The following is a 17,471-nucleotide window of genomic DNA, read 5'->3' as shown; positions in this document are numbered from 1 at the left end:
CTTATATGTATATCTTAATTTGAGTAATTGATATTTTAATTTAGAAATAGAGTTTAGTTAATAATATTATTATCAAGTTCGATATCTGCCAATATAAGTAAATATCGGTATTTTTGTTGTGCTTAGTTTTGCTAATACTTCATCAAATATCTTTCACCTTTAAATTATTAATGTCATTTAGATTAGTAACTCATATATTATTAACTCTATATATATAAAATTATTATTATAATTATATTAGCATTATCATTATTATTATTATTATTATTATTATTATTATTATTATTATTATTATTATTATTACATAACCATCATTGCTATTACTAGTATTATTATTACTATTATTAATTATAAAGGTTGGAAATCAAAGGCGGTTTATATTTTTGGATTAAGTTACATATATATATTATTATTATTCACTAAAGTTCGTTCTTGTACTAATATTAGTAATATTTAACCTAACACTTCATTCATTATATATATATATCCACTAAAGTTATCATTATCCTTATGTATATATAATAAAGAAAGCCTAAGGCGGCTTGCTTTCTTAAGTTATATATATATATATATGAATACAGTAAGAAATGAAAAAAAGAGAGAGACGAGCGTAACAAAGAGAAAAAAAGAAAGAACGGAAATCCTTTTGAACTTTCGGCTTCGATTTTTGAAATCCGTAACTCCAATAAAAAATCTAATCCGGTAAGAGTATTCGTAACCTCCTCCTCTACATGCTAGTACTATTTTTGATTAGTGAAAGTTGACAGTGACGTAGCTCCTCTTTCCTTTGAATTTGGCCAACGGGAATTTTAGGAGGCATAGACGATTCGGAACATTTTCTTCTTCGATAGCTCAGTCAGAAAGCTTCTCCGAAGCTTTGAATATTTTGATTCCGTACGAAGGTATGGTTTTGGTTTCTCGTAGTTAATGTTTAATGTCACGTGAAAACTTAGGCTAGAAGACCTTAAGATAGGGATGAACTGAGTGAATAATTGATGGTTTGTGTATATGGTATAAAATGTGAGGTTTAGCTGTTGTCAATAATTTGCTGTTGAAGTTGGTCGGTTTGGAAAAAGATTTAATATTGGTATTTGTTTGATTATGAAATAATTTGTTACTGGAAATGATTTGAGTGACTGAGAGGTGTTTGGTTTGATAGTTGGGACCCTTGAAGGGTGGCAGAAATTTGAATCTTAGAGGAGATAATGCCAAAATTTCTTTAAGAGTTGGAGTTTGATTTGAGGTGGTATTTTAAAAAGAAAGAGATTATTATGTGGCTTGTGTATTTGAGATTATTTGTTGGCCCTCTGTCGCAAGATGTGACCGGGCACTTTAACTCCCCGGATTCCCCCATGGGCATGCATAAATATGAATATTGAATATTATTGAGCTTGGAGTTTAACTCCATGGAATACTATGTTATTGAGCTTGGAGTGTGACTCCATGGAATATTATATTTGAGCTTGGAGTTTGACTCCATGGAATATTATTGAGCTTGGGGATGCGCGCACAGAGGGACTGTCCAATGGTTAATTACCAGGACTTGTCGGGTTGGCTGTATAACCGACAGATGAGACTCATCAGCCATAGGACAGGCATACATCATATGCATTTGTTTGTTTGCTTGAGTGTGCATTGTTTTGGTTTGCTTAACTGTTTAATTCTGCCTATCCGCTACTTGTTCTACTTGCTGTACATGCTTCTCTACCTGTGTTTTTCTTGCTTGGACTATATGTGTATGTTTTCTGAGAAATCCTTCTTGGCGAAGGTGTGAGGAGAGAGGATTGTTCCACCAACGATTCGGAGGATTAGAGGAGACAGAACGTGAATTATTAGGTTAAAGTTAGATTCAGAATTAGAATACCTTAGATAGCTTACCTAACTTTTGGTTTAGTTCATTTTCCTTAAGAATGATTCTGAGTGTCGAAGTTTTAGGAATGCCTCTGGCTTACCCGAGACCTTTTATATTAACTATGCGGGCACCTTTACCATACTGAGAACCTCCGGTTCTCATCCCATACTATGTTGTTGTTTTTCAGATGCAGGTCGAGAGACACCTCGTTGAGCGTTTGGGTATCCTCCTTACTAGCGAAGAACTGTCTTTTGGACTGTCATATTTTGTTTTAGGCTATGTATATATGTTTATAGAATCTCCGCATGTATATTTTGTGTTTTGTCCCTCCTAGAGGTCGACTTGGAGATACAGGGGTTTATTTTGTGGTTTGAGCTTTATTTTGGGTTGTATATATATATAATTATATACTCTGGCCGGCCTTAGCTTCGCAGGTCGAGTTTGGAGCTTGTAATCTGAGTTTTGGAACTCTGATATGTACATATACTTTCAGCTTCCTTTTGATCTTATCTATTCGTTTTATGAATATCCATGCGAGTGTCACACGATTTTCTATTTATCGTTCTTGTTTAGCTTATTCTTCAAGGCTCTTGGATATAATTTCTTTCAACTATATTTATATGTCTTTTCTTTTAGAGGTCGTAATACCTCGTCACCTCTGCTTTACGACTTAAGCGTAAGGCCCTGTGTGGTAGGGTGTTACAACATCTCTGTTTATAACTTACTTTATTTCATAAAGTCTGTTATGCTTTTTTTTTTCTGCGATGCCTCCTCCATTTCCATTTGATATTATTTTCTGGGAGTCTCGAGCTTATGATTATCATAATTTCCTGGTCATTTGGATTTTTTCCAGATCTGAGATCTGAAAATTGCGAAAATAACGATTTGATCTGAATTTAAAGCTGTTGGATATTTAGGTTTACTTGGTCTGTGTCTTATTTCGTGATTTTTGCAAAGAGTTGGTATTTTTCTGTTTGTGAATCTTCTTGACTGTTGGGATTTGCTTCCATCTATGCTTTGTTATGGTTTTGAAAAAATCCCAAAAAAATGTTACAAAATTTTCTAGTGTAGCTTGAGCTCAGATTTGGTCAAAATTTGCAACGATTTCACTTCATTTTTCTTCAATTTGAGCTAGATGGCTTCGATTTCTTTTTTTTATAAGAAATAAAAGAAATTTTGTTTGGGTTTTGGGATTTCTTTAAAGTTTGTGTTTTTGGGGTTTTGTTAACTTATGAGGGGGTGTATGTCTGACTTTCGTGGCATATGATATTATTAGGTGGAGGCGGCGTCAACAAATCAGGTGGCTGAGCAAGACATGCATGTGTACCATCTTCCTTCCAAGATCATTTGTCGGGTCATCAACGTGCAGCTCAAGGTAGTGTTCCTTGATCCATGTTATATGCTATGCTAATTTTTTGGTCATTGGAAAGAAAAATAAATAAAAAAGAATTCATGTGCTTTTTGAAGCTTACGAGGAATGTCATGTTATGTTTCAGGCAGATCCCGACACGGATGAGGTGTTTGCCCAGATTACCTTGCTTTCGGAGCAAAGTGTATCTTTTCTCAACTTTGTTGTTTAGTTTTGGAAAATTATGGAATATGGTTCTTTTGTTTTTCTTGTTTTGGTTTTGGTTTTGAATGTTGTGTTGTGATGGCAGCAGGATGAGAACGTGGTCGAGAAAGAGCCTCCACTGCCACCACGGTGATGCCATTTCCTGCACTCTGTGTCTGCAACTAGATAAATGGAGTCTCAGGTAAATTAATTACGGATCTTATTTCTTTTTTCATTTGGTTATTTGTTACTGGCTGATTTTTTGTTATGACTATTTGTTGTTGGCTCTGATGAGTTTTTAGTCTGATTTTTTTGTACTTGCTGATGTTTGTTTATTTGTTCTTGCTATTTTTTAACATGGAGGGTCCGCTTCCACTGCTATAGGAGATATTGTTATGTTTATGTTTGCCTTTTCTTTATTAGCTTTTCCTGGTAGAAACCCTAGCTCATTTAAATTTCTGTTCTGTTTTGTTGTTTTAATGGAACAATGGAAGTGTTTCTTCATAAAATTCCCTCAATACCCAATTAAAGGTCCTGTTGAGAGGCAAGCTAAAAAAAATACTGATTTTAATTTTAGATAGTGTTAGTTTGAATCACACTTGTTTCTGTTAAAGGATGATCAATGTTCCTGTGAATCACATTCTTCTTTCTATTATTTTCCCACCCGATCTATAATATTCCTTTTTTGTTTGGAGGGAGGAGGATCCAACGTGGAAGTGACATGGGAGAAATTTTTATACTCTTTCTTTTGCTTTTTTCTTTTAATTTTTTCTAATCCAAATATGTATACCAAGAGCCATTTTACTGCGTAACATACTTAATCACCGTATTAATCCAAATATTCTGGTTTTTTTAGGAATATTTCTCCATTTAGGCTAAATATATATTTGTTCACTGTGATTTTGATCTTGGTTTTCCTTCTATTTCGATTTCCTTGCGATCCTATCCTAATTTGTCTTTAAATTATGATTTTTCGCCCCTTTTGACATTTTTTTTGTTCTTTTGAGCATAAGTGGTGGTGCTGAAGATGATAATAGAGAACAGTGGGTTGAAGTCATTTTCTGGGAGTCTTGAGCTTATGATTATCATAATTTCCTGGTCATGAATTTTTCCAGATTTAAGATCTAAAAATTGCTAAAATAACGATCTGATCTGAATTTTAAGCTATTGGAAATTTAGGTTTAGTTGGTATGTGTGCTATTTCGTGATTTTTGCAAATAGTTGGTATTTTTCTGTTTGTGTATCTTCTCGGCTCTTGGGATTTACTTTATAATTAAATCAGATATTGAGAAAGATTATTACTATATATATTTTGGTTCTGTTGTGTAATACCATTTCTTATGTTTATTTCTGTGTCAAGTTGAAAAGAAAATTATCGATGAGAAAATAAAGTGATTAATTGATTTTGAATTAGTGTGGGTTGGTCTCAAATTTATCTTTTTTTGGGTGTAGTTTTTACTTTGTTTTTCAGCTCTCTTGGAGTTTCAGCTGAACTCTTCTACATGATTGATAAAAGTTTGGAGGTATTATTTTATTTTTATCTGGGTCAATCTTGATAAATTTGGTAGTTAAGGGGGTGTTTTCATTTACTATGGTATGTGATTGACTGAGATTCGGGTTGGAACTATTCCAAAATCAAAAAGGCACTGTATTTGAATTTGGATAGCTTGATTTGTTGGTTTGTTGCCTTTTGGATTGATGCTTTTTTTCTTTTGATTATTAGTTAATTCTGTGTTTTGAGAATCAATTTTATGCTTATTAGTTTGTAGGAATTCATCATTAACATTAATTAAAGCTATGTTAGTATATTTTCTAAGTTCTTCTTATGATTTGATACATGATAAATAGATCACTCCCAATTTGGATTGCAGAATAGTTCAAGTACCTCTAGAGGATGGGAATGAACAAATGGCACATCGAAAGAAGATCTAGCTTTGAAACTGAGTATCCCTTGGCAAGAGAGTCTTCAAATGTATCTGAAACTGGCTCACTCTCCTTTGTTGTGCTTAGTGCTTCTGGTGATCTGACTAAGAAGAAAATGTTTTCGGCACTTTTCCACCTGTATCGGCAGGTTGGTGCCTTCCATTTATAGAGCAATATATCAGAGTTTTTGGATCATGTCTAATTGGCATGTTACATAGAATTGAGGTGAAACTAAAAAAGAAAATTGATGAAGAAGATCACCATACTATTTATTCGTAATTTGTTCTTTTTGTAGATGGAATATTTTCTAATAGTTTTTTACCTTTTATTGAAGGATTTGTTTCTTATACTTAGTGAATTTATTTTCAGGGATTCCTACCACCAAAAGAAGTTCATATTTTTTGGTTATGCAGGGACAAAAATCTCTAATGATGAACTGAGAGATCGATTGCGAGGGTGAGGCTTTCTGTAGAAAGAAAAGTGCATATTCTTTTTTCCAAATATTTATAAAATACCGAAAGGGAAAATATGGGAATCAGTGACAAGTTTCTCTTATATTCTAGAATTGAGAATATATAAATGCAGTGAGATGAGTTTATGGTTGCAATTGTTTCCCTTGAATTAGCCAAAAGAATCTTTACTATACACTCTTTTCTATGATAAGCATTTCATGAATTCTTGTTTGCGGGTTATTTCATGAAGTCATTCTATCTCATTTTTTCTCTTCCATTTAGATCAAATTCGTAAGTGAATTTTCTAGAGAAAACATTCTGCTTTATTTGCAAATTGGCTTCTTAAAACTTAGCTTATTACTCTAAAGATTTTGTGTCTACTGTAGAATAATAATATTTGTTTTTTAGTATCTATTAATTGAAAAATGGAGTTTATATTTATATGAATTTTCTTAGGCTTCATATTTGATGGGCTGGTGTGGTTTGAGTAAGATGTATGCAATTCACTTGAGTTCTGGTGGACTTCAACTCATTCCAAGTATTGATTCATAATATTGAATAAGATGTATAGCTTATAATCAATTTTATGTTTTTTTAAATAGATAGTCACATGGGCTGGTAACATGAGGTCTATATATTCTCTCCCATTCTCCATTCTCTTGACTCCACTTCTCCACTCTAACTCTCTTTAAATTGTCAAAGCTTTGGAAGATATGGGTTAGATAGTTCTCTCGAATGAGCAGAGCCATTCTCTGAATGGTTATAGGAAGAGCTATTGGTATGAAGAAGAGATTGAAGACAACTTAAGATGGTGTTTTGCTCTTAATAGGTACATCTTTTTAATTACTCTTCTTCCAAATTCTTAATTAGGCAACCAAAATTATCATGTCTGCTGTTTAGAGAAACCACATTACAATTTAGTTTCCTTAACTGCTCAGAATCAAATAAAATTTTGCTTCCCACTGTTTTTCTCATTATTACCTTGATACCTTTTATCTCTGGGTAAAAAGAAGCAAGAATATCACCAACAATTTGGTGATTGCAACTACTTCTCATGTTAGGAAAAAATAGAAGTGATCCTACAAAGTCATAAGCTCTTTTTCACCTGTCTCCATAATAGGGAAATGAGAGAATGCATAATGAAAACAAAGACAAGGCTTTTCTATTGCAAACTTTAGCACTATATCAAATATCTTATTAATTTGTTTCAAAGACACTATTATAAGATTACTTTCTTTTTCTATCTTTGTGTGTAGTATATTGCATACAGGAGCTAGCCAATAGTAAGATATTACACTGTTGGACACAAAGACCTTTGGAAAGTTGAGCCTCTTGGATCATTATATAAAAGAATTAGATAAACCTTTATGAAGAGGAAACTAAATTTATGTGGTTGTTGCAGGCATTGGTAATTGATGGGAAGGATCAGAGTGCTGAAACAGATGAATTTATCTACTATGATTGTCTTGTTCATCCACCAGTCCTTCACCATCCTAAGTAACTCCCTCCTCTATATTCTTTAGGAATCTAATTTCATCCCCAATCCCATGTGATTTACATTGAACTTTTGTTCATTCAGCCCAAAGAATGTTTTTATTATGGGGGGAGGAGAAGGATCCACTACAAGGGAACTGCTGAGGCATAACACCATTGACCAAGTTATAATCTGTGACATTGATGAGGTAAATTAAATTAAAACCTCCTAAGTACTAAGTTAACAGATAATTATTATACATGATGATGGAGCCAAATTATTAACTAATTCTGTTTTCATTGATGCTTGGTTTTATCACATCAGGAGGTGGTGGACTTTTGCAAATCATACTTAGTAGCTAATGGAAAACATTCTATGATCTAAGACTTGAGGTCATCATCAATGATGCCAGGTCTGATAATAATCAAATAATAAACTCTTGTGCTTCTTGGATGATTGATCATCAGCATAATGGCCTATTGACCTTGGTCATATATAACAAGTTTCTATTAGCTAGGAATGAATAAATTCTAACAGAATGTGTCATGGTGAATTAAAGGGCTGAGCTAGAAGCTGGAGAAGAGAGGTATGATGTGATAGTTGGAAACTATGGAGGCCCTTATTATAAACTTTACACAAAATCCTTCTATGAGTTCACTGTCAAACCAAGACTGAAGGAGGGTGGCATATTTGTGACATAGGTACTATAAGATGAATGTCCATAACATGAATCAAACATTTATTAGAGGAAGCAAAATTAAAGTGACATTTATATATTGTTCAGGCAGGACCTGCTAGAATATTCAGCCACACTGAGGTCTTTTCGTTTATCTACAACACATTGAGACAGGTTTTTAAGTGTAAGTAATCTTTTACTCTTCTTTATGTAATGCTATTTTGATTTAATAGTTCCCAAATTAAAAAGTTGACCACTTTTGCAGATGTTCCATCCTATGCTGATATCTGGGGATGGGTCATGGTAAAGCTTATTACTTTATCATAATTTTCAAGAAATTGTTTTGTATGTTATCTCACAATAGGAAATGGACCTCATCATATCTTAATCATTCTTTTGCTCTTAGAATATAACATGCTTCAGATTTTTCATTAGAGCTGAATGCAGAAGAGATATACCTGAGAATGAGACAAAGGATTAAGGGGAAAAATAAATATTTGAATGGCAAAACATTCTCATCAGCCTCAACATTGGGCAAAGTTGTTCGCAATTCGTAAGTGAAATCAAATTATAAGTTTGTAACTTTTGTCTCTCTCAAATATCTATTGTTGACAAGCATAGCCACTATTAACAGGTTGGACAATGAACTCATGTATACACAGAGGAAGCTGCAAAGTTCATACATGGCCATGGCAAGCACGCTTAATTAACCAAGCTTGACAACAAGTATCACAACATATAAAGAAAACAAGTGAAATCCCATGTTATGTTTTTGTTTGATTTTTTTTCATGTGTTCCCTTACCTAGCTTTGTTCTTTTCTTTTATTTTTCATTAAAGATGTTCTCTGAAACACTTAATGAAGATTTTCATGATTAAAGATTATTAATGAATTAAAGCTGAATATGTTTGCAATATTACTTAGATTTTTTTATTACATTTATGTTTTGTTGGAACACTTATCCATTACAAACGAATCTAAGGCTAAATGAGTTTGATTTTTTTTTAGATTGGATCCTTTTTGTTAAGCGCAAGAAGAGAAAATAGATTGTATTTGGTTATTTCTGAAGCAAGATTCTGTAATGCTTTAGGTTTTACGTTAGTTAGATAAAGGGAGTAACTTAAAATATAGATTAGTTTGTTTAGTCATTTTCTCATTTTACATTGTTATCATTAGTTAGTTTATGATAATGACTTAATTAATGTAATTTAGTATTATACTAATATTTTTTAGGATTCTTTTGAAACCAATGAGATTAATATAGTATTTTTGTCTTTAAACTTATTTAATTACTACTTTTAGCTTATTCAATGAAAAATTCAGAATCAATTCAAGAATAAGGAAGTTTATTAGAGTGCACAAAATGAGTTAAATAAACACTATTATGAGAAAATTATCTTTTTTATATAGGGTTAAAATTTTTTTTCTTAATATCTTGGTGTAATTTTTTTTTTTATATTGATCTGATCTTGTGAATTGTAAGTGTTCTTCTATTGATACTTTAAAATTTTTACATCATACTTTGTCTCACTTTTATTTATTTATTTATTTTTATTCTTCCCTCTTACTTTTGCAATTCTCTTAAATTTTATTTTTTATTTCTACCAAATTCTGTTTGGTATAAGTTTTTACTACTATTAGCAGCATTTGAATTCTCAAAGTAATTTTTGGTTCACCATAAGTTTTAGAAAAAAGTAAAATGTGACTATTTTGGGTATATTTACTCTGCCAATGATTAAAAAAAGACTTTCAAGGACCATGAGGTTGCTATCAAAAGCAAAGGTCTTAGTTTTTTTTATTATTATTATTATGATTATAAAAGCTTTGGTTTTGATTGGTTCTTAAACTTCATGTTTTTAGAGTTTTGGCAGAGGTCTCAGTTTTTATTTACATATAATTTTTTTCTTTATCATATTGAATTCTCAAAAACTAATGTTGTACTAGAATTTGTTGTAAATACTCTTTAACTTTGGTTTCAGTAATTTCTTTCTGTTATATTAATTTATTTATTTGATAATGTATTGGATAAATCTTGCTCTCCATATATAATTTTTTTAAAAAAATTTGGATTATGGTATCATAAACATTTTTGGTATTTATCTTTATCTGAATTTTTTGCACGAAAAGAAATTGACAATTAAATTTAGTTTTTTTGCCTTTTTTATTTTTCTCATTCTATATAAAATTATGTGTCGTAAATTACTGTTATTTTAATTGTAATCTATTAGTATATGGTTACATTTATTTATCAATTATGATTTTTTAGGATTTTTTAGATGTGTATTGAATTACATAAAATTATAATTTTGTTGACAGACTGAGTGCTAATTTATTATATACATAAAAAATATATTTTCTTGCAGAAAATATTTATTTTTTATGTTTGTATTTAGAAATTTATTTTCTAGGGTCATATTGAGTTTATTTGATTTTGTTTTCGTTTTGAACTGAAATAGAAATTTGAATAGAAGGTTTTTCATATTTAGAAAAAGCTACCTAAAATGTGAAAAATGATAATGGAAGTTCATGATTGTATTTTGTAGAATATCCTGAGCATGATGTTCATGTGGTTTTTTTTAAAACACGGATAGATTTGGGTTGGAATTTTGTTCTGTTTGTGATTTTTTTTAGATTTTTGTTTGTATTATTACCTTTTGTTTTATTGATTTTTAGCTATAAATAGTTTTGGCTTGAAATTTTGTTCTACTTGTGAAAAGATTAATTGGAACCTTTTGTTTCGATTATTTTTTGTGGCCTTTGATTGCTAAAGAGAATCAAATCAAATACTATGATGATAAGTTAAATTTTTTCTATTGAGATGATTGTTTTATATAAATTATGTTAAATTTATTCTCTTTTATGTGGTTTATAATATTTATTTTTTGATGATAAGTAAAAGTACATGTTTACTTCTAATCCTTTCTTACGTGCTGCTTAAAAAAGTTTGGTTTCATTGAGACATTTGTTTTGCTGGGTTTCTTTTCTATTTAATGTTATTTTGTTTTGTTTTTCGTCTTGGTTATTTCTTTATTTATTTTTTCCTGATTTTATGTGAATGATTTATTTTATCTAAAATGTTATCTATCGCAGGAGAGCTTTTAATTTCATTTTCTCCTGATACTATGCATCTTTATTATTATTTTTCATTGGTCTGCAACTATTATTTTGTGAACTTGTGGTTACTATTTCATCACTTGAAATTGTTTGATTATATTTTCAGGAGGCAGCTATAATTCGGTTAGACATGAGTGAATAAATGGAGCGACATACAATGAGCAAGTTGATAGGATCGCCAGCTTACAGATTCTCAAGTTTGTGAATGTTACTACGAACCTTAATTTACTAAACATTTTTACATGAATCTCCCATTTCTTTGTTTCCTGCATCTTCTCCAAGTAAACAAGCTACTGGTGTCCTCATTTTTATATTTATTGTTTTGGATCCGACAGGGTCGGCGAATTTCATTTAAAAATGTATTGGTGTTGATAACTTCAAATATAGGGTCTAGTGCCATTTCTAAGGGGTGTCATAGCTCCATACGTTTCTTGATTCAAGATGACAAGAAAGTATCATATAGTGGCTTGAAATCGATGCTAATGGAAGAATTGAGAAATTATTTTTGTCTGGAATTGCTCAACATGATAGATGAAGTAGTAGTGTTTCAGCTCCTTGAAAAGTCACATGTTGGTTCAGTTTTGGTTGAGTCTAAGTCCATCAATTAGTCTTACTTCAAATTCTAATTATTTTCAGTTTTCACTTATAACCACCCTAAGAATTTTAACTAAAACTAATATCTCTGCATTTTAGAAACTCGGTGATGAAAAAATCTAAAGCTGTTAATAATTACAGGCCTTCTTTTAATTAAAAAAAATACTAACGTTTAAAAACTAAGAAAGAATAAGCTGTCTTTCAGTATTTTAAAATCACAAATTAGTCATTTTGTACAAAATTCATGTATATAAAAGGGAGGACTAATATGTCAGCTTTTATTTGATATCTTTTGTATATTTATGATTATTTTTTTGTTATTTTTTGTGAGACTTACTCTTTTTTGTTTATTTCATGATTGAATGATTTATTTCTTTTTCTTTTCTATTTCTATGGTGGTAAATATTGGGAATTGTTATTTAACATATAAGATCCATGTTGATTTTATAAATATCATGAACATTTTTTTTTTCTGATTTTTTGGACCGAAAGGAATTTAGTCTGATTTAGGTTTTTGCTCTTTTTTTCCTTCTAATTAAAATTGTGTGTTTTAACTTACTAACCGGATTTTATTTGTATAATAAGCACCGTCGTGAATTTTATATATAAATATATATGTACACCGCTTGAATTTTACTTTGATGCTATTTAAAATTTTTTTTTAACTCACCCGTTCTTCCATTGTAAAGCAGCTTATGGCTTGGGAGAAGTTTTTTGAGAAAGTTAAGGTAGGTAATACTACTACTTGCTTATCTGTAAACAATAGAATCCCCATTGATTCATCTCCGATGTGGAATCCTCCCTGCATTCCACGCTGGTTCAGATCCGAGGTGGAATTTTTTTCGGGTTATGAAATTTTCTTTTGACGGCACACTTGTTCAATGCTGATTCGGCCACGAAGGTGACAATTCTCTGGATTTCCTCCCACATGTGGCCGATTTTAGGAATTTGGTGTTAGCGATGATGATTTCTTCGAATCCTAGATACTTGGGTTTTATCAATTTTTGTTTTTAAGGCATATTTGTCGCATGGGAACATAGTTTCGGTGGTAGGAGCACTGTTCTACTTTGAATGAAAAAGTTATTCATTATCAGTTGTTACTCCAGTACGCAGTACGAATTCAGATTGATAGGGTTTAATTAATCAGCTTTGTAGGTTTGCGACCCTTCTTTCTCCTAACATTGTCAGAAAAGTTGTTGTTGAAGTCAAAGGAAGTAGGTGAGTTACTTGATGCCCATTCTCCTCCTATCTCCCTTTTCCTTCCTTTCTTCCCCTTTCTTTAAATTTTTCTCAAAAACTCAGTCACCCCCTTCATCCAATTTCGCAACCATTGATGCAAACCTCACTGTCCCAACGCTTCATCTTCAACCTCTCGCTGAAGTTACTTTAAGAAAACACTAGATCTCAATTTCGAGCCAGTTCGTACATTCGCCTTGCATTCAGTTGCTTGATGTCCCCGTTGTCAGAGGCAATCACAGGGAGTACAGGCAACCCGACGCAGTGACGAAGCTGGTTGGGTTTCCAAGTGTCAAAGTGAAAGAGAATGATGTGTGCGTGAAGATGCTATGTGCCACCATAAACTCTTACGACTAACAGAATACAAGGCATGTATAGCTACCATAAACCCTTATGACTAACAGAATAGAAGGCGTGTGTCCCGGAAGGCCAGAACGCCCACAGTTGGTGGCTACGAAGGCGTCGGGAAGGTTTACTCCATCAGCACCGCCGTCACCTCTCTCTCCCGGTGATTGGGTCATTCCTTCTCCACCCTCCTTTGGTGCGGTGTTTTCTTTCTCCTTTCCTCAATTTTAATTCAGTTGATGAATAAATTTTGTTTCATCTTTTCTGTTTTGAAAATTTAAGAGTTATTTTTTTTTCATAATTGAATCTAATTATTTTTCATTATAAAATTAATAGTTTAACTAAAAGGATTTTACTTTTTCTTCGGGATGAAGCAAAGAAGGTAAGTGACTATAGTATCTGGGATAACAATTCCACCAAATTGTTGCTCCACAATAGGCATCACAAGACATTACTATCATAATTATGCTGAATTTAAACACTTAATGTTCTGAATTTCACAAGATTTATGTTTCATTGGCAATATAATTTTCAGATGTTGTCCTTTTTCTTGCTGTTATGATAGAAAGATTAGATCCCTACATGAGAGAACTCCGAATTAGAAAAAAGAATGTTGTGGTAGTGAAAAAATTGGAGGCAACTAAAGTATTGAAAGAAGAAAGAGACAGATTGGAAATAGAACTATACATCTAGAATCTAATCCCAAGTATAAATAAAGGATATGGTATGTATTAGGTAAGCACTTCTTTATTTGTTTGATTATAAGCTTTGGTCTATTCTTTTTTCTAATTTATATTCTTTTGTATAGTCAACTGAATTGCACATTTTTACCGACATTTATCCACGTTTTGAAGATAAAATATGGAAGCTAAATTGTAAATTTCAATGGCACAAAGACTGTTTTCAAAAGTTTAGAGTTCTTTTCACCATTAACAGTTTTTAAAATAAAATCAAAGAGGCTATCTTTTTTCTCTCTATAGTTATGTTTTTTTTAATCTTTATGGTATTCGGACTTAAATCTACTATTTTGTAATATATAGTCTGAAAGTTATTTTAATTGCTGTGAATATATTTTTGTTACTTTTTGTGGGTCTAAAAATTAATTAAATATATTATATCCTATTAATATTCACTGATCACTATCAATTACCTACTGTTGTTATTTGTCATTTTCACTGTTTATTGGCCACTCTAAAGAGGTTGTATGTATATTTCTTATATTGTGTTCATTGATATGTGCGCTGAATGTGCAATTTCAAATTTTCAGAGATTGTTTTTTTTTTCTTTTCCTTCCCAAACAAAATAAGCTATCTATCTCAAAATTCAAATTTCTCAATTAAGATGTGTGTATAAATAGAGAAAGTATCCCTTGGTTGAGTTATGGTCATCTCACCTTTTTCTAACTCATTGTCTTATAAAGTTTGTTTTAATATTTGTATTAGTTAGATTTTAATTTTAATTCTTAGGATAACCTTAATTCTAGAATTTTTTAGAAATTTGGAAGTTCAATTAGTTGAAGAGAATGAGTAGTGTCAAAAGTACTACATCTTTTCTACATGTATCTGATGATTTTTTAATTAATAACCCCTTACGTTAATCATTTATTGCCAACAATTTTTTTTTCTGATATTTTTCTTTTGTTCAATGAAAAATTCAGAATCAATTCAAGAATAAAGAAGTTCATTAGAGTGTACAAAATGAGTTAAATAAACACTATTATGAGAAAATGATCTCTTTTATATAGGGTTAAAATTTTTTTCTTAATATCTTGGTGTAATTTCTTTTTCCATAGTGATCTGATCTTGTGAATTGTAAATGTTCTTTTATTGATACTTTAAAATTTTTACATTATATTTTGTCTCACTTTTATTTATTTATTTATTTTTATTCTTTCCTCCCACTTTTGCAATTCTCTTAAATTTAATTTTTTATTTCTACCAAATTCTCTTTGGTATAAGTTTTTACTACTATTAGCAGTATTTGGATTCTCAAAGCAATTTTTGGTTCACTATAAGTTTTGAGAAAAAATAAAATGTGACTATTTTGGGTATATTTGCTCTGCCAATGGTTAAAAAAAGACTTTCAAGGACCATGAGGTTACTATCAAAAGCAAAGGTTTCAGTTTTTTTTATTATTATGATTATAAAAGCTTTGGTTTTGATTGGTTCTTGAGCTTCATGGTTTTAGAGTTTTGGTAGAGGTCTCAGTTTTTATTTACATATAATTTTTTTTTCACATTGAATTCTCAAAAACTAATGTTGTACTAGAGTTTGTTGTAAATACTCTTCAACTTTGCTTTCACTAATTTTTTTCTCTTATATTAATTTATTTATTTGATAATATATTTGATAAATCTTGCTCTCCATATATAATTTTTTTAAATTTGGATTATGGTATCATAAACATTTTTGGTATTTATCTTTATCTGAATTTTTTGCACGAAAAGAAATTCACAGTCAAATTTAGCTTTTTTGCCTTTTTTTATTTTTCTTCTTCCATATAAAATTATGTGTTGTAAATTACTGTTATTTTAATTGCAATCTATTAGTATATGGTTACATTTATTTATCAATTGTGTTTTTTTATAATTTTTTTGGATGTGTATTAAATTACATAAAACTATAATTTTATTGACAGGCTGAGTGCTGATTTATCATATGCATAAATAATATATTTCCTTGCAAAAAATGTTTATTTTCGATGTTTGTATTTAGAAATTTACTTTCTGGGGTCATATTGAGTTTATTTGATTTTATTTTCATTTTGAACTTAAATAGAAATTTAAATAGAAGATTTTTCATATTTAGAAAAAGTTACCTCAAATATAAAAAATCATAATGAAAGTTTATGATTGTATTTTGTAAAATATTCTGAACATGATGTTCATGTGTTTTTTTTTTTAAAACACGGATAGATTTGGGTTATAATTTTGTTCTGTTTGTGATTTTATTTTTTTATATTTTTTTTGTATTATTACCTTTTGTTTTATTGATTTTTAGCTATAAATAGTTTTGGCTTGAAATTTTATTCTACTTATGAAAAGATTAATTAGAATCTTTTGTTTCGATTCTTTTTTGTGGTCTTTAGTTACTGAAGAATGAACACTGTGTTATGAGAATCAAATCAAATACTACAATGATAAGTTAAATTTTTCATCTGTAATAATAAAAAATTTGATTATAATTATTGTAAACTTTATAACTTTTTTTTATAAGTGCATGATAAATACCACATAATTCTATTTTGGTTAGTATAAAATTATTAAAGATAAGTTTTTAATATCTATTAGAAAATGAAGTTAGTACAAAATTATCAAAGAGAAGTTGCTAACATCTATTAAGAGACAAAGTCTTAATTAGTTCGTGCAATTGCACGGGTTATCTGCAAGTAATAATCTATGCCATGTGCCTTAAAACTTAAAATATGTATAGTATGTGAATTTGTTAATTAATCTATATAATTTTTATTATATGATATGAATAGTTGCTGTAAATAAATATGAACTATTTAGTTATTTTTTTCTTTTTTTTTGTATTAATAATCAAATTAGTATGGTGTTTTTTTATTAAATATAATATTAATTAACATCCTAAATGATTGTTATATCATGGTGTTTTTTGATCCTCTCACTCATATGTACCTGAGCTAATGGACCTAGAGACACTTGATAATGTATCAAGAGTGTTTCACATAAAGTATATCAGGATTGATGAGGACTCATCACCTGATGTGATGGTTCTATCTGGGTCTGAATCATCTGATGATGAGTTTTCATCAGACGGTGATGAAAACAATGATCAAGATGGGACACTGGTAGGGGATAATCCGCATAATCCGATAGATTTGTCTGGTGGAAGCACTTTATCAATGGAGGGCAACGAACAAACTAACGAGACAAATGAATTGTCTGATCATAGGTAATGCTAAATGTAACTTTTTTCTTGTGTTTTGGATTTTAATATCATGGTATAGATCGGTATTTTTTAATGTGGTGACTAACATGTTTAAATTATCATGAACTAGATATACTCCAGATGTTTATTATGAAAAGACCATCACAACTTCGGATCTGGGTCAATCTAGACTGGTAAGTTGATCTCAAAAGAGTGATTTCTTTTTTTTTTTCTTGCAAGCTTATTAAATATTCTTCCTAAATTTGTTATTCATTGTGTATGAAAATATTATGTTTACCTTAATTATGAATTATTCATTGCAGTATTTGGCTTCGAAATTTGCTGCGTATCTTAAACTATC

At 30.5% G+C, this 17,471-nt stretch overlaps 1 pseudogene; it reads left to right on the top strand.

Annotated features, from left to right (window-relative positions):
* The first annotated feature begins 5,298 nt into the window (after positions 1-5,298).
* Positions 5,299-8,699, top strand: LOC130981400 (thermospermine synthase ACAULIS5-like; annotated as a pseudogene).
* Positions 8,700-17,471: the final 8,772 nt, after the last annotated feature.

Source organism: Arachis stenosperma, chromosome 5 (genome assembly GCF_014773155.1).
Source record: "Arachis stenosperma cultivar V10309 chromosome 5, arast.V10309.gnm1.PFL2, whole genome shotgun sequence".
NCBI lineage: Eukaryota > Viridiplantae > Streptophyta > Magnoliopsida > Fabales > Fabaceae > Arachis > Arachis stenosperma.
This window is presented reverse-complemented; position numbering and strand designations above follow the sequence as displayed.